Here is a 21,194-nt window from a genome sequence, read left to right as displayed (position 1 = left end):
CGGGAGCGGGAGGGTCCGCCCAGCGGCGACAGATACATCCCGTGACTAGGAATTTACTATAAACCGGACCGGGCCTTGTCTCTGTCCCCCCGCAAATATCCCTCAACAACTCACACCCCCAACACCCCCCCTCCCTGTCCCCACCCCCAACACCCCCCCTCCCTGTCCCCACCCCCAACACCCCCCCCTCCCTGTCCCCACCCCCAACACCCCCCCTCCCTGTCCCCACCCCCAACACACCCCCCCTCCCTGTCCCCACCCCCAACACCCCCCCCCTCCCTGTCCCCACCCCCAACACCCCCCCCCTCCCTGTCCCCACCCCCAACACCCCCCCCCTCCCTGTCCCCACCCCCAACACCCCCCCCTCCCTGTCCCCACCCCCAACACCCCCCCTCCCTGTCCCCACCCCCAACACCCCCCCCCTCCCTGTCCCCACCCCCAACACCCCCCCTCCCTGTCCCCTCCCCCAACACCCCCCTCCCTGTCCCCTCCCCCAACACCCCCCCCTCCCTGTCCCCACCCCCAACACCCCCCTCCCTGTCCCCACCCCCAACACCCCCCCCCTCCCTGTCCCCACCCCCAACACCCCCCCCCTCCCTGTCCCCTCCCCCAACACCCCCCCTCCCTGTCCCCACCCCCAACACCCCCCTCCCTGTCCCCACCCCCAACACCCCCCTCCCTGTCCCCATCCCAAACACCCCCTCCCCCCCAACACCCCCCTCCCTGTCCCCATCACCAACACCCCCCTCCCTGTCCCCACCCCCAACACCCCCCCCCTCCCTGTCCCCACCCCCCCCCCTCCCTGTCCCCACCCCCCCCCCTCCCTGTCCCCACCCCCAACACCCCCCCCTCCCTGTCCCCACCCCCAACACCCCCCCCTCCCTGTCCCCACCCCCAACACCCCCCCTCCCTGTCCCCACCCCCAACACCCCCCCCCTCCCTGTCCCCTCCCCCAACACCCCCCCTCCCTGTCCCCACCCCCAACACCCCCCTCCCTGTCCCCACCCCCAACACCCCCCTCCCTGTCCCCACCCCCAACACCCCCCCCTCCCTGTCCCCATCCCCCAACACCCCCCCCCCCCCGTCCCCATCCCCCAACACCCCCCCCCGTCCCCATCCCCCAACACCCCCCCCCGTCCCCATCCCCCAACACCCCCCCCCCGTCCCCATCCCCAACACCCCCCCTCCCTGTCCCCAACACCCCCCCTCCCTGTCCCCAACACCCCCCTCCCTGTCCCCATCCCCAACACCCCCCCCCCTCCCTGTCCCCATCCCCAACACCCCCCCCCTCCCTGTCCCCATCCCCAACAGCCCCCCCGTCCCCATCCCCAACACCCCCCTCCCTGTCCCCTCCCCCAACACCCCCCTCCCTGTCCCCTCCCCCAACACCCCCCTCCCTGTCCCCATCCCAAACACCCCCTCCCCCCCCAACACCCCCCTCCCTGTCCCCATCACCAACACCCCCCTCCCTGTCCCCATCCCCAACACCCCCCTCCCTGTCCCCATCCCCAACACCCCCCCCCGTCCCCATCCCCAACACCCCCCCTGTCCCCATCCCCAACACCCCCCTCCCTGTCCCCTCCCCCAACACCCCCCTCCCTGTCCCCTCCCCCAACACCCCCCTCCCTGTCCCCTCCCCCAACACCCCCCTCCCTGTCCCCTCCCCCAACACCCCCCTCCCTGTCCCCTCCCCCAACACCCCCCTCCCTGTCCCCTCCCCCAACACCCCCCTCCCTGTCCCCATCCCAAACACCCCCCGTCCCTGTCCCCATCCCCAACACCACCCCCTGTCCCCATCCCCAACACCCCCCCCGTCCCCATCCCCAACACCCCCCTCCCTGTCCCCAACACCCCCCCTCCCTGTCCCCAACAACCCCCCTCCCTGTCCCCAACAACCCCCCTCCCTGTCCCCAACAACCCCCCTCCCTGTCCCCAACACCCCCCTCCCTGTCCCCATCCCCAACACCCCCCCGTCCCCATCCCCAACACCCCCCCCGTCCCCATCCCCAACACCCCCCCCGTCCCCATCCCCAACACCCCCCCGTCCCCATCCCCAACACCCCCCCCTGTCCCCATCCCCAACACCCCCCTCCCTGTCCCCATCCCCAACAACCCCCTCCCTGTCCCCATCCCCAACACCCCCCCCCTCCCTGTCCCCAACACCCTCCCCCTCCCTGTCCCCTTCCCCAACACCCCCCCCCTCCCTGTCCCCTTCCCCAACACCCCCCCCCCCTCCCTGTCCCCTTCCCCAACACCCCCCCCCCCTCCCTGTCCCCTTCCCCAACACCCCCCCCCTCCCTGTCCCCTTCCCCAACACCCCCCCCCTCCCTGTCCCCTTCCCCAACACCCCCCCCCCCTGTCCCCTTCCCCAACACCCCCCCCACCCTGTCCCCATCCCCAACACCCCCCCCACCCTGTCCCCATCCCCAACACCCCCCCCACCCTGTCCCCATCCCCAACACCCCCCCTCCCTGTCCCATCCCCAACACTCCCCTCCCTGTCCCCAACACCCCCCCTCCCTGTCCCCATCACCCTCCCTGTCCCCATCACCAACACCCCCCTCCCTGTCCCCATCACCAACACCCCCCTCCCTGTCCCCAACACCCTCCCTGTCCCTGTCCCCAACACCCTCCCTGTCCCCATCACCAACACCCCCCTCCCTGTCCCCATCACCAACACCCCCCTCCCTGTCCCCATCCCCTACACCCCCCCTCCCTGTCCCCTACACCCCCCCTCCCTGTCCCCATCACCAACACCCCCCTCCCTGTCCCCATCACCAACACCCCCCTCCCTGTCCCCAACACCCCCCTCCCTGTCCCCAACACCCCCCCTCCCTGTCCCCAACACCCCCCCTCCCTGTCCCCAACACCCCCCCTCCCTGTCCCCAACACCCCCCCTCCCTGTCCCCAACACCCCCCCTCCCTGTCCCCAACACCCCCCCTCCCTGTCCCCAACACCCCCCCTCCCTGTCCCCAACACCCCCACTCCCTGTCACCAACACCCCCACTCCCTGTCCCCAACACCCCCCCCCTCCCTGTCCCCATCCCCAACACCCCCCCCTCCCTGTCCCCATCCCCAACACCCCCCCCTCCCTGTCCCCATCCCCAACACCCCCCCTCCCTGTCCCCATCCCCAACACCCCCCCTCCCTGTCCCCATCCCCAACACCCCCCCTCCCTGTCCCCATCCCCAACACCGCCCCTCCCTGTCCCCATCCCCAACACCGCCCCTCCCTGTCCCCATCCCCAACACCCCCCCTCCCTGTCCCCATCCCCAACACCCCCCTCCCTGTCCCCAACACCCCCCCTCCCTGACCCCATCACCCTCCCTGTCCCCATCACCAACACCCCACTCCCTGTCCCCATCACCAACACCCCCCTCCCTGTCCCCAACACCCTCCCTGTCCCCATCACCAACACCCCCCTCCCTGTCCCCATCACCAACACCCCCCTCCCTGTCCCCATCCCCAACACCCCCCCCTCCCTGTCCCCATCCCCAACACCCCCCTCCCTGTCCCCATCACCAACACCCCCCCTCCCTGTCCCCATCACCAACACCCCCCCTCCCTGTCCCCAACACCCCCCCTCCCTGTCCCCAACACCCCCCCTCCCTGTCCCCAACACCCCCCCTCCCTGTCCCCAACACCCCCCCTCCCTGTCCCCAACACCCCCCCTCCCTGTCCCCAACACCCCCCTCCCTGTCCCCAACACCCCCCTCCCTGTCCCCATCACCAACACCCCCCTCCCTGTCCCCATCACCAACACCCCCCTCCCTGTCCCCATCCCCAACACCCCCCCTCCCTGTCCCCAACACCCCCCCTCCCTGTCCCCAACACCCCCCCTCCCTGTCCCCATCACCAACACCCCCCCTCCCTGTCCCCATCCCCAACACCCCCCTCCCTGTCCCCATCCCCAACACCCCCCCCCCCTGTCCCCATCACCAACACACCCCTCCCTGTCCCCATCCCCAACACCCCCCTCCCTGTCCCCATCACCAACACCCCCCTCCCTGTCCCCATCCCCAACACCCCCCCTCCCTGTCCCCAACACCCCCTCCCTGTCCCCATCCCCAACACCCCCCCTCCCTGTCCCCATCCCCAACACCCCCCTCCCTGTCCCCATCCCCAACACCCCCCCCTCCCTGTCCCCATCCCCAACACCCCCCCCTCCCTGTCCCCATCCCCAACACCCCCCCCTCCCTGTCCCCATCCCCAACACCCCCCCCTCCCTGTCCCCATCCCCAACACCCCCCCCTCCCTGTCCCCATCCCCAACACCCCCCTCCCTGTCCCCATCCCCAACACCCCCCTCCCTGTCCCCTTCCCCAACACCCCCCCCTCCCTGTCCCCATCCCCAACACCCCCCTCCCTGTCCCCATCACCAACACCCCCCTCCCTGTCCCCATCCCCAACACCCCCCCTCCCTGTCCCCAACACCCCCCCTCCCTGTCCCCATCACCAACACCCCCCCTCCCTGTCCCCATCACCAACACCCCCCTCCCTGTCCCCATCCCCAACACCCCCCCTCCCTGTCCCCATCCCCAACACCCCCCTCCCTGTCCCCATCCCCAACACCCCCCCCTCCCTGTCCCCATCACCAACACACCCCTCCCTGTCCCCATCCCCAACACCACCCTCCCTGTCCCCTTCCCCAACACCCCCCCTCCCTGTCCCCTTCCCCAACACCCCCCCTTCCTGTCCCCTTCCCCAACACCCCCCCCCTGTCCCCTTCCCCAACACCCCCCCTCCCTGTCCCCTTCCCCAACACCTCCCCTCCCTGTCCCCATCCCCAACACCCCCCTCCCTGTCCTCATCACCAACACCCCCGTCCCTGTCCCCATCCCCAGCACCCCCCCTCCCTGTCCCCAACACACCCCCTCCCTGTCCCCAACACCCCCCCTCCCTGTCCCCAACACCCCCCCTCCCTGTCCCCAACACCACCCCTCCCTGTCCCCATCACCAACACCCCCCTCCCTGTCCCCATCCCCAACACCCCCCCTCCCTGTCCCCATCCCCAACACCCCCCTCCCTGTCCCCATCCCAAACACCCCCCCTCCCTGTCCCCATCCCCAACACCCCCCCTCCCTGTCCCCATCACCACCCCTCCCTGTCCCCATCACCAACACCCCCCTCCCTGTCCCCATCCCCAACACCCCCCCTCCCTGTCCCCATCCCCAACACCCCCCTCCCTGTCCCCATCCCAAACACCCCCCCCTCCCTGTCCCCATCACCAACACACCCCTCCCTGTCCCCATCCCCAACACCCCCCCCCTGTCCCCTTCCCCCCCCCCCCCTGTCCCCTTCCCCCCCCCTCCCTGTCCCCTTCCCCCCCCTCCCTGTCCCCTTCCCCCCCCCCTCCCTGTCCCCCCCCAACACACCCCCCTCCCTGTCCCCCCCCAACACACCCCCCTCCCTGTCCCCCCCCAACACACCCCCCTCCCTGTCCCCCCCCAACACACCCCCCTCCCTGTCCCCCCCCACACACCCCCCTCCCTGTCCCCCCCCACACACCCCCCTCCCTGTCCCCCCCAACACACACCCCTCCCTGTCCCCCCCCAACACACCCCCCTCCCTGTCCCCCCCCAACACACCCCCCTCCCTGTCCCCCCCCAACACACCCCCCTCCCTGTCCCCCCCAACACACCCCCGTCCCTGTCCCCCCCCAACACACCCCCCTCCCTGTCCCCCCCCCAACACACCCCCCTCCCTGTCCCCCCCCAACACACCCCCCTCCCTGTCCCCATCCCCAACACCCCCCTCCCTGTCCCCTTCCCCAACACCCCCCCTCCCTGTCCCCTTCCCCAACACCCCCCCCCTCCCTGTCCCCTTCCCCAACACCCCCCCCCCTCCCTGTCCCCTTCCCCAACACCCCCCCTCCCTGTCCCCTTCCCCAACACCCCCCCTCCCTGTCCCCATCCCCAACACCCCCCTCCCTGTCCCCATCCCCAACACCCCCCCCTCCCTGTCCCCTTCCCCAACACCCCCCCTCCCTGTCCCCATCCCCAACACCCCCCTCCCTGTCCCCATCCCCAACACCCCCCCCCTGTCCCCTTCCCCCCCCCCCCTGTCCCCTTCCCCCCCCCTCCCTGTCCCCTTCCCCCCCCTCCCTGTCCCCTTCCCCCCCCTCCCTGTCCCCTTCTCCCCCCCCCCCCCGTCCCCTTTCTCCCCCCCCCCTCCCTGTCCCCTTCCCCCCCCCCCCTGTCCCCTTCCCCCCCCTCCCTGTCCCCTCCCCCCCCCCCTCCCTGTCCCCTTCCCCCCCCCCCTCCCTGTCCCCTTCCCCCCCCCCTCCCTGTCCCCTTCCCCCCCCCCTCCCTGTCCCCTTCCCCCCCCCCTCCCTGTCCCCTTCCCCCCCCTCCCTGTCCCCTTCTCCCCCCCCCTCCCTGTCCCCTTCCCCCCCCCCCCTCCCTGTCCCCTTCCCCCCCCCCCTGTCCCCTTCCCCCCCCTGTACCCTTCCCCCCCCCTCCCTGTCCCCTCCCCCCCCCCCGTCCCCTTCCCCCACCCCCCCCCTCCCTGTCCCCGTCCCCCCCCTCCCTGTCCCCTTCCCCCCCCCTCCCTGTCCCCTTCCCCCCCCCCCTCCCTGTCCCCTTCCCCCCCCCCCCCCTGTCCCCTTCCCCCCCCCTCCCTGTCCCCTTCCCCCCCCCCCCCCTGTCCCCTTCCCCCCCCCCCTCCCTGTCCCCTTCCCCCCCCCCCTCCCTGTCCCCTTCCCCCCCCCCTCCCTGTCCCCTTCCCCCCCCCCCTCCCTGTCCCCTTCTCCCCCCCCCCCCTGTCCCCTTCCCCCCCCCCCCCCCCTGTCCCCTTCCCCCCCCCTCCCTGTCCCCTCCCCCCCCCCCTCCCTGTCCCCTTCCCCCCCCCCTCCCTGTCCCCTTCCCCCCCCCCTCCCTGTCCCCTTCCCCCCCCCCTCCCTGTCCCCTTCTCCCCCCCCCTCCCTGTCCCCTTCTCCCCCCCCCTCCCTGTCCCCTTCCCCCCCCCCCCCCTCCCTGTCCCCTTCCCCCCCCCCCTGTCCCCTTCCCCCCCCTGTACCCTTCCCCCCCCCTCCCTGTCCCCTCCCCCCCCCCGTCCCCTTCCCCCACCCCCCCCCTCCCTGTCCCCGTCCCCCCCCTCCCTGTCCCCTTCCCCCCCCCCTCCCTGTCCCCTTCCCCCCCCCCTCCCTGTCCCCTTCCCCCCCCCCCCCTGTCCCCTTCCCCCCCCCTCCCTGTCCCCTTCCCCCCCCCCCCTCCCTGTCCCCTTCCCCCCCCCCCCTCCCTGTCCCCTTCCCCCCCCCCCCTCCCTGTCCCCTTCTCCCCCCCCCTCCCTGTCCCCTTCTCCCCCCCCCTCCCTGTCCCCTTCTCCCCCCCCCCTCCCTGTCCCCTTCTCCCCCCCCCCCCCCGTCCCCTTCCCCCCCCCCTCCCTGTCCCCTTCCCCCCCCCCTCCCTGTCCCCTTCCCCCCCCCTCCCTGTCCCCTCCCCCAACACCCCCCCTCCCTGTCCCCTCCCCCAACACCCCCCCTCCCTGTCCCCCCCAACACACCCCCCCCCGTACCCCTCACACCCCCCCCCCCCAACACACCCCCCTCCCTGTCCCCCCCCAACACACCCCCCTCCCTGTCCCCCCCCAACACACCCCCCTCCCTGTCCCCCCCCAACACACCCCCCTCCCTGTCCCCCCCCAACACACCCCCCTCCCTGTCCCCCCCCAACACACCCCCCTCCTTGTCCCCCCCCAACACACCCCCCTCCCTGTCCCCCCCCACACACCCCCCTCCCTGTCCCCCCCCACACACCCCCCTCCCTGTCCCCCCCAACAGACACCCCTCCCTGTCCCCCCCCAACACACCCCCCTCCCTGTCCCCCCCCAACACCCCCCCCTCCCTGTCCCCCCCCAACACACCCCCCTCCCTGTCCCCCCCAACACACCCCCCTCCCTGTCCCCCCCCAACACACCCCCCTCCCTGTCCCCCCCCCAACACACCCCCCTCCCTGCCCCCCCCCCAACACACCCCCCTCCCTGTCCCCCCCCAACACACCCCCCTCCCTGTCCCCCCCCAACACACCCCCCTCCCTGTCCCCCCCCAACACACCCCCCTCTCTGTCCCCCCCCAACACACCCCCCTCTCTGTCCCCCCCCAACACACCCCCCTCTCTGTCCCCCCCCAACACACCCCCCTCCCAACACACCCCCCTCCCTGTCCCCACCCAACACACCCCCCTCCCTCTCCCCATCCCACCCCCCTCCCTCTCCCCATCCCACCCCCCTCCCTCTCCCCATCCCACCCCCCTCCCTCTCCCCATCCCACCCCCCTCCCTCTCCCCATCCCACCCCCCTCCCTCTCCCCATCCCACCCCCCTCCCTCTCCCCATCCCCAACACCCCCCTCCCTCTCCCCATCCCCAACACCCCCCTCCCTCTCCCCATCCCCAACACCCCCCTCCCTCTCACCATCCCCAACACCCCCCTCCCTCTCACCATCCCCAACACCCCCCTCCCTCTCCCCATCCCCAACACACACACCCCCGTACCCCCAACACACCCACCCCAACACCCCCCCCTCCCTGTCCCCCCCCCAACACCCCCCCCTCCCTGTCACCCCCCAACACCCCCCCTCCTTGTCCCCCCCCCCAACACCCCCCCCTCCCTGTCCCCCCCCCCAACACCCCCCCCTCCCTGTCCCCCCCCCAACACCCCCCCCTCCCTGTCCCCCCCCCAACACCCCCCCCTCCCTGTCCCCATCCCCAACACCCCCCCTCCCTGTCCCCTTCCCCAACAACCCCCCCCCGTCCCCTTCCCCAACAACCCCCCCCCGTCCCCTTCCCCAACAACCCCCCCCGTCCCCTTCCCCAACAACCCCCCCCGTCCCCTTCCCCAACAACCCCCCCCGTCCCCTTCCCCAACAACCCCCCCCGTCCCCTTCCCCAACAACCCCCCCCTCCCTGTCCCCTCCCCCAACACCCCCCCTCCCCTCCCCCAACACCCCCCTCCCTGTCCCCTCCCCCAACACCCCCCCTCCCTGTCCCCTCCCCCAACACCCCCCCTCCCCCAACACCCCCCCTCCCTGTCCCCTCCCCCAACACCCCCCCTCCCTGTCCGCTCCCCCAACACCCCCCCTCCCTGTCCCCTCCCCCAACACCCCCCCTCCCTGTCCCCTCCCCCAACACCCCCCCTCCCTGTCCCCTCCCCCAACACCCCCCCTCCCTGTCCCCTCCCCCAACACCCCCCCTCCCTGTCCCCTCCCCCAACACCCCCCCTCCCTGTCCCCTCCCCCAACACCCCCCCTCCCTGTCCCCTCCCCCAACACCCCCCCTCCCTGTCCCCTCCCCCAACACCCCCCCTCCCTGTCCCCTCCCCCAACACCCCCCCTCCCTGTCCCCTCCCGCAACACCCCCCCTCCCTGTCCCCTCCCGCAACACCCCCCCTCCCTGTCCCCTCCCGCAACACCCCCCCTCCCTGTCCCCTCCCGCAACACCCCCCCTCCCTGTCCCCTCCCGCAACACCCCCCCTCCCTGTCCCCTCCCGCAACACCCCCCCTCCCTGTCCCCTCCCGCAACACCCCCCCTCCCTGTCCCCTCCCGCAACACCCCCCCTCCCTGTCCCCTCCCCCAACACCCCCCCTCCCTGTCCCCTCCCCCAACACCCCCCCTCCCTGTCCCCTCCCCCAACACCCCCCCTCCCTGTCCCCTCCCCCAACACCCCCCCTCCCTGTCCCCTCCCCCAACACCCCCCCTCCCTGTCCCCTCCCCCAACACCCCCCCTCCCTGTCCCCTCCCCCAACACCCCCCCTCCCTGTCCCCTCCCCCAACACCCCCCCTCCCTGTCCCCTCCCCCAACCCCCCCCTCCCTGTCCCCTCCCCCAACCCCCCCCTCCCTGTCCCCTCCCCCAACCCCCCCCCTCCCTGTCCCCATCACCAACACCCCCCTCCCTGTCCCCATCCCCAACACCCCCCCTCCCTGTCCCCATCCCCAACACCCCCCTCCCTGTCCCCATCCCCAACACCCCCCCCTCCCTGTCCCCATCACCAACACACCCCTCCCTGTCCCCATCCCCAACACACCCCCTCCCTGTCCCCTTCCCCAACACCCCCCCTCCCTGTCCCCTTCCCCAACACCCCCCCTCCCTGTCCCCTTCCCCAACACCCCCCCTCCCTGTCCCCATCCCCAACACCCCCCCTCCCTGTCCCCTTCCCCAACACCCCCCCTCCCTGTCCCCATCCCCAACACCCCCCTCCCTGTCCCCATCCCCAACACCCCCCCCTCCCTGTCCCCTTCCCCCACACCCCCCCCTCCCTGTCCCCTTCCCCCCCCTCCCTGTCCCCTTCCCCCCCCTCCCTGTCCCCTTCCCCCCCCTCCCTGTCCCCTTCCACCCCCCTCCCTGTCCCCTTTCCCCCCCCCCTCCCTGTCCCCTTCCCCCCCCCTCCCTGTCTGCTTCTCCCCCCCCCCCCCTCCCTGTCCCCTTCCCCCCCCCTCCCTGTCCCCTTCCCCCCCCCCTCCCTGTCCCCTTCCCCCCCCCCCTCCCTGTCCCCTTCCCCCCCCCCCTCCCTGTCCCCTTCCCCCCCCCTCCCTGTCCCCTTCCCCCCCCCCCGCCCCACCTCCCTGGTCCCTTCCCCCCCCCCTCCCTGGTCCCTTCCCCCCCCCCCCCCCCTCCCTGTCCCCTTCCCAGCCCCCCTCCCTGTCCCCTTCCCCCCCCCCTCCCTGTCCCCTTCCCCCCCCCCTCCCTGTCCCCTTCCCCCCCCCCCTCCCTGTCCCCTTCTCCCCCCCCCCTCCCTGTCCCCTTCTCCCCCCCCCTCCCTGTCCCCTTCCCCGCCCCCCTCCCTGTCCCCTTCCCCCCCCCCTCCCTGTCCCCTCCCCCCCCCCCTCCCTGTCCCCTTCCCCCCCCCCTCCCTGTCCCCTTCCCCCCCCCTCCCTGTCCCCTTCCCCCCCCCTCCCTGTCCCCTTCCCCCCCCCTCCCTGTCCCCTTCCCCCCCCCCTCCCTGTCCCCTTCCCCCCCCCCCCGTCCCCTTCCCCCCCCCTCCCTGCCCCTTCCCCCCCCCCTCCCTGTCCCCTTCCCCCCCCCTCCCTGTCCCCTTCCCCCCCCCCTCCCTGTCCCCTTCCCCCCCCCTCCCTGTCCCCTTCCCCCCCCCTCCCTGTCCCCTTCCCCCCCCCCTCCCTGTCCCCTTCCCCCCCCCCTCCCTGTCCCCTTCCCCCGTCCCCCGTCCCCTTCCCCCCCCCCTCCCTGTCCCCTTCCCCCCCCCTCCCTGTCCCCTTCCCTCCCCCCTCCCTGTCCCCTTCCCTCCCCCCTCCCTGTCCCCTTCCCTTCCCCCCCCTCCCTGTCCCCTTCCCTTCCCCCCCCCCTCCCTGTCCCCTTCCCCAACAACCCCCCCTCCCCTCCCCCAACACCCCCCCCTCCCCTCCCCCAACACCCCCCCTCCCTGTCCCCTCCCCCAACACCCCCCTCCCTGTCCCCTCCCCCAACACCCCCCCTCCCTGTCCCCTCCCCCAACACCCCCCCTCCCTGTCCCCTCCCCCAACACCCCCCCCTCCCTGTCCCCCCCAACACACACCCCCCCCGTACCCCCCACACACCCACCCCAACACACCCCCCTCCCTGTCCCCCCCCAACACACCCCCCTCCCTGTCCCCCCCCCAACACACCCCCCTCCCTGTCCCCCCCCAACACACCCCCCTCCCTGTCCCCCCCCAACACACCCCCCTCCCTGTCCCCCCCCAACACACCCCCCTCCCTGTCCCCCCCCCAACACACCCCCCTCCCTGTCCCCCCCCCAACACACCCCCCTCCCTGTCCCCCCCCAACACACCCCCCTCCCTGTCCCTCCCCAACACACCCCCCTCCCTGTCCCCCCCCCAACACACCCCCCTCCCTGTCCCCCCCCAACACACCCCCCTCCCTGTCCCCCCCCAACACACCCCCCTCCCTGTCCCCCCCCAACACGCCCCCCTCCCTGTCCCCCCCCCCAACACCCCCCCTCCCTGTCCCCTCCCCCAACACCCCCCCTCCCTGTCCCCTCCCCCAATACCCCCCCTCCCTGTCCCCTCCCCCAACACCCCCCCTCCCTGTCCCCATCCCCAACACCCCCCCTCCCTGTCCCCTTCCCCAACACCCCCCCTCCCTGTCCCCTTCCCCAACAACCCCCCCCGTCCCCTTCCCCAACAACCCCCCCCGTCCCCTTCCCCTTCCCCAACAACCCCCCCCTCCCTGTCCCCTCCCCCAACACCCCCCCTCCCCTCCCCCAACACACCCCCTCCCTGTCCCCTCCCCCAACACACCCCCTCCCTGTCCCCTCCCCCAACACACCCCCTCCCTGTCCCCTCCCCCAACATCCCCCCTCCCTGTCCCCTCCCCCAACACCCCCCCTCCCTGTCCCCTCCCCCAACACCCCCCCTCCCTGTCCCCTCCCCCAACACCCCCCCTCCCTGTCCCCTCCCCCAACACCCCCCTCCCTGTCCCCTCCCCCAACACCCCCCCTCCCTGTCCCCTCCCCCAACACCCCCCCTCCCTGTCCCCTCCCCCAACACCCCCCCTCCCTGTCCCCTCCCCCAACACCCCCCCTCCCTGTCCCCTCCCCCAACACCCCCCCTCCCTGTCCCCTCCCCCAACACCCCCCCTCCCTGTCCCCTCCCCCAACACCCCCCCTCCCTGTCCCCTCCCCCAACACCCCCCCTCCCTGTCCCCTCCCCCAACACCCCCCCTCCCTGTCCCCACCCCCAACACCCCCCCTCCCTGTCCCCTCCCCCAACACCCCCCCTCCCTGTCCCCTCCCGCAACACCCCCCCTCCCTGTCCCCTCCCGCAACACCCCCCCTCCCTGTCCCCTCCCGCAACACCCCCCCTCCCTGTCCCCTCCCGCAACACCCCCCCTCCCTGTCCCCTCCCGCAACACCCCCCCTCCCTGTCCCCTCCCGCAACACCCCCCCTCCCTGTCCCCTCCCGCAACACCCCCCCTCCCTGTCCCCTCCCCCAACACCCCCCCTCCCTGTCCCCTCCCCCAACACCCCCCTCCCTGTCCCCTCCCCCAACACCCCCCCTCCCTGTCCCCTCCCCCAACACCCCCCCTCCCTGTCCCCTCCCCCAACACCCCCCCTCCCTGTCCCCTCCCCCAACACCCCCCCTCCCTGTCCCCTCCCCCAACACTCCCCCTCCCTGTCCCCTCACCCAACACCCCCCCCTCCCTGTCCCCTCCCCCAACACCCCCCCTCCCTGTCCCCTCCCCCAACACCCCCCCTCCCTGTCCCCTCCCCAACACCCCCCTCCCTGTCCCCTCCCCCAACACCCCCCCTCCCTGTCCCCCCCAACACACACCCCCCCCCGTACCCCCAACACCCCCCCCTCCCTGTCCCACCCCAACACCCCCCCTCCCTGTCCCACCCCAACACCCCCCCTCCCTGTCCCCCCCCAACACCCCCCCTCCCTGTCCCCACCAACACCCCCCCTCCCTGTCCCCACCAACACCCCCCCTCCCTGTCCCCCCCCAACACCCCCCCTCCCTGTCCCCCCCCAACACCCCCCCTCCCTGTCCCCTCCCCCAACACCCCCCCTCCCTGTCCCCTCCCCCAACACCCCCCCTCCCTGTCCCCTCCCCCAACACCCCCCCTCCCTGTCCCCTCCCCAACACCCCCCTCCCTGTCCCCTCCCCCAACACCCCCCCTCCCTGTCCCCCAACACACACCCCCAACACCCCCCCCTCCCTGTCCCCCCCCAACACCCCCCCTCCCTGTCCCCCCCCAACACCCCCCCTCCCTGTCCCCCCCCAACACCCCCCCTCCCTGTCCCCCCCCAACACCCCCCCTCCCTGTCCCCCCCCAACACACCCCCCTCCCTGTCCCCCCCCAACACACCCCCCTCCCTGTCCCGCCCCAACACACCCCCCTCCCTGTCCCCCCCCAACACACCCCCCTCCCTATCCCCCCCAACACACACCCCCCCGTACCCCCAACACCCCCCCCTCCCTGTCCCCCCCCAACACCCCCCCTCCCTGTCCCCCCCCAACACCCCCCCTCCCTGTCCCCCCCCAACACCCCCCCCTCCCTGTCCCCCCCCAACACCCCCCCTCCCTGTCCCCTTCCCCAACACCCCCCCCTCCCTGTCCCCATCACCAACACCCCCCTCCCTGTCCCCTTCCCCAACACCCCCCCTCCCTCCTCCCAACACACCCCCCTCCCTCCTCCCAACACACCCCCCTCCCTCCTCCCAACACACCCCCCTCCCTCCTCCCAACACACCCCCCTCCCTCCACCCAACACACTCCCCTCCCTCCTCCCAACACACCCCCCTCCCTCCTCCCAACACACCCCCCTCCCTCCTCCCAACACACCCCCCTCCCTCCTCCCAACACACCCCCCTCCCTCCTCCCAACACACCCCCCTCCCTCCTCCCAACACAACCCCCTCCCTCCTCCCAACACAACCCCCCTCCCTCCTCCCAACACACCCCCCTCCCTCCTCCCAACACACCCCCCTCCCTCCTCCCAACACCCCCCCCTTCCCCTTCTCCAACACCCCCTCCCTGTCCCCTCCCCCAACACCACCCCCCTCCCTGTCCCCTCCCCCAACACCACCCCCCTCCCTGTCCCCTCCCGCAACACCACCCCCCTCCCTGTCCCCCTCCCGCAACACCACCCCCCTCCCTGTCCCCTCCCGCAACACCCCCCCTCCCTGTCCCCTCCCGCAACACCCCCCCCCTCCCTGTCCCCTCCCGCAACACCCCCCCTCCCTGTCCCCTCCCCCAACACCCCCCCTCCCTGTCCCCTCCCGCAACACCCCCCCTCCCTGTCCCCTCCCCCAACACCCCCTCCCCCAACACCCCCTCTCCCTGTCCCCTCCCCCAACACCCCCCCCTCCCTGTCCCCTCCCCCAACACCCCCCCCTCCCTGTCCCCTCCCCCAACACCCCCCTCCCTGTCCCCTCCCCCAACACCCCCCTCCCTGTCCCCTCCCCCAACACCCCCCCCTCCCTGTCCCCTCCCCCAACACCCCCTCCCCCAACACCCCCCCTCCCTGTCCCCTCCCCCAACACCCCCCTCCCTGTCCCCTCCCCCAACACCCCCCCTCCCCCAACACCCCCCCTCCCTGTCCCCTCCCCCAACACCCCCCCTCCCTGTCCCCTCCCCCAACACCCCCCCTCCCTGTCCCCTCCCCCAACACCCCCCCTCCCTGTCCCCTCCCCCAACACACACCCCCCCCGTACCCCCAACACACCCACCCCAACACTCCCCCCCCCCCTCCCTGTCCCACCCCAACACACACCCCCCTCCCTGTCCCCCCCTCCCTGTCCCCCCCCCAACACCCCCCCCTCCCTGTCCCCCCCCCCAACACCCCCCCCTCCCCTCCCCGTCCCCAACACCCCCCCCTCCCCTCCCCGTCCCCAACACCGCCCCCTCCCCTCCCCGTCCCCAACACCGCCCCCTCCCCTCCCCGTCCCCAACACCGCCCCCTCCGCTCCCCGTCCCCAACACCCCTCCCCTCCCCGTCCCCAACACCCCTCCCCTCCCCGTCCCCAACACCCCTCCCCTCCCCGTCCCCAACACCCCTCCCCTCCCCGTCCCCAACACCCCTCCCCTCCCCGTCCCCAACACCCCTCCCCTCCCCGTCCCCAACACCCCTCCCCTCCCCGTCCCCAACACCCCTCCCCTCCCCGTCCCCAACACCCCTCCCCTCCCCGTCCCCAACACCCCTCCCTCCCCGTCCCCAACACCCCCCCCCTCCCTGTCCCCTTCCCCAACACCCCCCCCCTCCCTGTCCCCTTCCCCAACACCCCCCCCCTCCCTGTCCCCTTCCCCAACACCCCCCCCTCCCTGTCCCCTTCCCCAACACCCCCCTCCCTGTCCCCTTCCCCAACACCCCCCTCCCTCCTCCCAACACACCCCCCTCCCTCCTCCCAACACACCCCCCTCCCTCCTCCCAACACACCCCCCTCCCTCCTCCCAACACACCCCCCTCCCTCCTCCCAACACCCCCCCCTCCCTCCTCCCAACACCCCCCCCTCCCTCCTCCCAACACCCCCCCTTCCCCTTCTCCAACACCCCCTCCCTGTCCCCTCCCCCAACACCAACCCCCTCACTGTCCCCTCCCGCAACACCACCCCCCTCACTGTCCCCTCCCGCAACACCACCCCCCTCCCTGTCCCCTCCCGCAACACCCCCCCTCCCTGTCCCCTCCCCCAACACCCCCCCTCCCTGTCCCCTCCCGCAACACCCCCCCTCCCTGTCCCCTCCCCCAACACCCCCTCCACCAACACCCCCCCTCCCTGTCCCCTCCCCCAACACCCCCCCCTCCCTGTCCCCTCCCCCAACACCCCCCCTCCCTGTCCCCTCCCCCAACACCCCCCCTCCCTGTCCCCTCCCCCAACACCCCCCTCCCTGTCCCCTCCCCCAACACCCCCCCTCCCTGTCCCCTCCCCCAACACCCCCCCTCCCTGTCCCCTCCCCCAACACCCCCCCTCCCTGTCCCCTCCCCCAACACCCCCCCTCCCTGTCCCCTCCCCCAACACCCCCCCTCCCTGTCCCCTCCCCCAACACCCCCCCTCCCTGTCCCCTCCCCCAACACCCGGCCCTCCCTGTCAACTCCCCCAACACCCCCCCCCTCCCTGTCACCTCCCCCAACACCACCCCCTCCCTGTCACCTCCTCCAACACCCCCCCCTCCCTGTCACCTCCCCCAACACCCCCCCTCCCTGTCCCCTCCCCCAACACCCCCCCTCCCTGTCCCCTCCCCCAACACCCCCCCTCCCTTTCCCCTCCCCCAACACCACCCCCTCCCTTTCCCCTCCCTCAACACCCCCCGCCCTTTCCCCTCCCTCAACACCCCCCCGCCCTTTCCCCTCCCTCAACACCCCCCCGCCCTTTCCCCTCCCTCAACACCCCCCCGCCCTTTCCCCTCCCTCAACACCCCCCCGCCCTTTCCCCTCCCTCAACACCCCCCCGCCCTTTCCCCTCCCTCAACACCCCCCCGCCTTTTCCCTTCCCTCAACACCCCCCCGCCCTTTCCCCTCCCTCAACACCCCCCCGCCCTGTCCCCTCCCTCAACACCCCCCCGCCCTGTCCCCTCCCCCAACACACCCCCTTCCCCCAACACACCCCCCTCCCCCAACACACCCCCCTCCCCCAACACACCCCCCTCCCCCAACACCCCCCCTCCCTGTCCCCTCCCCCAACACCCCCCCGCCCTGTCCCCCTCCCCCAACACCCCCCCGCCCTGTCCCCCTCCCCCAACACCCCCCCGCCCTGTCCCCTCCCTCAACACCCCCCCGCCCTGTCCCCACACCCAACACCCCCTCCCCCAACACACCCCCCTCCCCCAACACACCCCCCTCCCTGTCCCCTCCCACAACACCCCCACTCCCCAACACCCCCCTCCCTGTCCCCTCCCTCAACACCCCCCCTCCCTGTACCCTCCCTCAACACCCCCCCTCCCTGTACCCTCCCTCAACACCCCCCTCCCTGTCCCCTCCCCCAACACCCCCCCCACCTGTCCCCCTCCCCCAACACCCCCCCTGTCCCCTCCCCCAACACCCCCCCTCCCTGTCCCCTCCCCCAACACCCCCCCTCCCTGTCCCCTCCCCCAACACCCCCCCTCCCTGTCCCCTCCCCCAACACCCCCCCTCCCTGTCCCCTCCCCCAACACCCCCCCTCCCTGTCCCCTCCCCCAACACCCCCCCTCCCCCAACACCCCCCCTTCCCCCAACACCCCCCTTCCCCCAACACCCCCCTTCCCCCAACACCCCCCCTTCCCCCAACACCCCCCCTTCCCCCAACACCCCCCCTTCCCCCAACACCCCCCCCCCCCCAACACCCCCCCCCTCCCCCAACCCCCCCCCTCCCCCCCCACACCCCCCCCTCCCCCAACACCCCCCCCTCCCCCAACACCCCCCCCTCCCCCAACACCCCCCCCCTCCCCCAACACCCCCCCCTCCCCCAACACCCCCCCCTCCCCCAACACCCCCCCCCTCCCCCAACACCCCCCCCTCCCCCCAACACCCCCCCCTCCCCCAACACCCCCCCCCCCCCCCAACACCCCCCCCTCCCCCAACACCCCCCCCTCCCCCAACACCCCCCCCTCCCCCAACACCCCCCCCTCCCCCAACACCCCCCCTCCCCCAACACCCCCCCCCTCCCCCAACACCCCCCCCTCCCCCAACACCCCCCCTCCCCCCAACACCCCCCCCTCCCCCAACACCCCCCCCTCCCCCAACACCCCCCCCCTCCCCCAACACCCCCCCCTCCCCCAACACCCCCCCCCTCCCCCAACACCCCCCCCTCCCCCAACACCCCCCCCTCCCCCAACACCCCCCCCTCCCCCAACACCCCCCCCTCCCCCAACACCCCCCCCTCCCCCAACACCCCCCCCTCCCCCAACACCCCCCCCTCCCCCAACACCCCCCCCTCCCCCAACACCCCCCCCCTCCCCCAACACCCCCCCCCTCCCCCAACACCCCCCCCCTCCCCCAACACCCCCCCCTCCCCCAACACCCCCCCTCCCCCCAACACCCCCCCTCCCCCAACACCCCCCCTCCCCCAACACCCCCCCTCCCCCAACACCCCCCCCCCTCCCCCAACACCCCCCCCTCCCCCAACACCCCCCCCTCCCCCAACACCCCCCCCTCCCCCAACACCCCCCCCTCCCCCAACACCCCCCCCTCCCCCAACACCCCCCCCTCCCCCAACACCCCCCCCTCCCCCAACACCCCCCCTCCCCCAACACCCCCCCCTCCCCCAACACACCCCCCTCCCCCAACACACCCCCCTCCCCCAACACACCCCCCCTCCCCCAACACACCCCCCTCCCCCAACACACCCCCCTCCCCCAACACACCCCCCTCCCCCAACACACCCCCCTCCCCCAACACACCCCCCTCCCCCAACACACCCCCCTCCCCCAACACACCCCCCTCCCCCAACACACCCCCCTCCCCCAACACACCCCCCTCCCCCAACACACCCCCCTCCCCCAACACACCCCCCTCCCCCAACACACCCCCCTCCCCCAACACACCCCCCTCCCCCAACACACCCCCCTCCCCCAACACACCCCCCTCCCCCAACACACCCCCCCTCTCCCCCAACAACCCCCCTCCCCCAACAACCCCCCTCCCTCAACACCCCCCCCTCCCCCAACACCCCCCCCTCCCCCAACACCCCCCCCTCCCACAACACCCCCCCCCCTCCCCCAACACCCTCCCCTCCCCCAACACCCCCCCCTCCCCCAACACCCCCCCCTCCCCCAACACCCCCCCCTCCCCCAACACCCCCCCTCCCCCAACACCCCCCCTCCCCCAACACCACCCCCCCCTCCCCCAACATCCCCCCCCTCCCCCAACATCCCCCCCCCCAACATCCCCCCCCCTCACCCAACACCCCCCCCCCTCCCCCAACACCCCCCCTCCCCCAACACCCCCCCTCCCCCAACACCCCCCTCCCCCAACACCCCCCCCTCCCCCAACACCCCCCCCTCCCCCAACACCCCCCCTCCCCCAACACCCCCCCTCCCCCAACACCCCCCCTCCCCCAACACCCCCCCTCCCCCAACACCCCCCCTCCCCCAACACCCCCCCTCCCCCAACACCCCCCCCTCCCCCAACACCCCCCCTCCCCCAACACCCCCCCCTCCCCCAACACCCCCCCTCCCTGTCCCCTCCCCCAACCCCCCCTCCCTGTCCCCTCCCCCAACACCCCCCTCCCTGTCCCCTCCCCCAACACCCCCCCTCCCTGTCCCCTCCCCCAACACCCCCCCCTGTCCCTCCCCCAACACCCCCCCTCCCTGTCCCCTCCCCCAACACCCCCCCCTGTCCCCTCCCCCAACACCCCCCCCTGTCCCCTCCCCCAACACCCCCCCTCCCTGTCCCCTCCCCCAACACCCCCCCTCCCTGTCCCCTCCCCCAACACCCCCCCCTCCCTGTCCCCTCCCCCAACACCCCCCCTCCCAGTCCCCTCCCCCAACACCCCCCCTCCCTGTCCCCTCCCCCAACACCCCCCCTCCCTGTCCCCTCCCCCAACACCCCCCCCTCCCTGTCCCCTCCCCCAACACCCCCCCCTCCCTGTCCCCTCCCCCAACACCCCCCCTTCCTGTCCCCTCCCCCAACACCCCCCCTTCCTGTCCCCTCCCCCAACACCCCCCCTCCCTGTCCCCTCCCCCAACACCCCCCCTCCCTGTCCCCTCCCCCAACCCCCCCCCTCCCTGTCCCCTCCCCCAACACACCCCCCTCCCCCAACACCCCCCCTCCCTGTACCCTCCCCCAACACCCCCCCTCCCTGTCCCCTCCCCCAACACCCCCCCCGTCCCCTCCCCCAACACCCCCCCCCTCACTGTCCCCTCCCCCAACACCCCCCCTCCCTGTCCCCTCCCCCAACACCCCCCCTCCCTGTCCCCTCCCCCAACACCCCTCCCCTCCCTGTCCCCTCCCCCAACACCCCCCCCCCCCGTCCCCTCCCCCAACACCCCCCCTCCCTGTCCCCTCCCCCCAACACCCCCCCCTCCCTGTCCCCTCCCCCAACACCCCCCCTCCCTGTCCCCTCCCCCAACACCCCCCCTCCCTGTCCCCTCCCCCAACACCCCCCCTCCCTGTCCCCTCCCCCAACACCCCCCCTCCCTGTCCCCTCCCCCAACACCCCCCCCCTCCCTGTCCCCTCCCCCAACACCCCCCCCCTCCCTGTCCCCTCCCCCAACACCCCCCCTTCCTGTCCCCTCCCCCAACACCCCCCCTCCCTGTCCCCTCCCCCAACACCCCCCCCTCCCTGTCCCCTCCCCCAACCCCCCCCCTCCCTGTCCCCTCCCCCAACACACCCCCCTCCCCCAACACCCCCCCTCCCTGTACCCTCCCCCAACACCCCCCCCTCCCTGTCCCCTCCCCCAACACCCCCCCCTCCCTGTCCCCTCCCCCAACACCCCCCCCGTCCCCTCCCCCAACACCCCCCCCCTCACTGTCCCCTCCCCCAACACCCCCCCTCCCTGTCCCCTCCCCCAACACCCCCCCTCCCTGTCCCCTCCCCCAACACCCCTCCCCTCCCTGTCCCCTCCCCCAACACCCCCCCCCCGTCCCCTCCCCCAACACCCCCCCTCCCTGTCCCCTCCCCCAACACCCCCCCTCCCTGTCCCCTCCCCAACACCCCCCCTCCCTGTCCCCTCCCCCAACACCCCCCCCTCCCTGTCCCCTCCCCCAACACCCCCCCCTCCCTGTCCCCTCCCCCAACACCCCCCCTCCCTGTCCCCTCCCCCAACACCCCCCCCTCCCTGTCCCCTCCCC

The 21,194-nt window shown here is 73.9% G+C and overlaps 1 protein-coding gene across 1 annotated transcript in view; it reads left to right on the top strand.

Annotated features, from left to right (window-relative positions):
• vps16 (VPS16 core subunit of CORVET and HOPS complexes) overlaps positions 1-21,194 on the top strand; it is a 66,040-nt gene that overhangs the window by 142 nt on the left and 44,704 nt on the right. The window lies entirely within an intron of this gene.

This window comes from Chiloscyllium plagiosum, unplaced genomic scaffold (genome assembly GCF_037043375.1).
Source record: "Chiloscyllium plagiosum isolate Xiang-an unplaced genomic scaffold, Cpla_swu_hap1 HiC_scaffold_7, whole genome shotgun sequence".
NCBI classification, from domain to species: Eukaryota; Metazoa; Chordata; class Chondrichthyes; order Orectolobiformes; family Hemiscylliidae; genus Chiloscyllium; species Chiloscyllium plagiosum.
The sequence above is the reverse complement of the archived record's forward strand: the minus strand, read 5'-3'. Positions and strand labels throughout refer to the sequence as shown.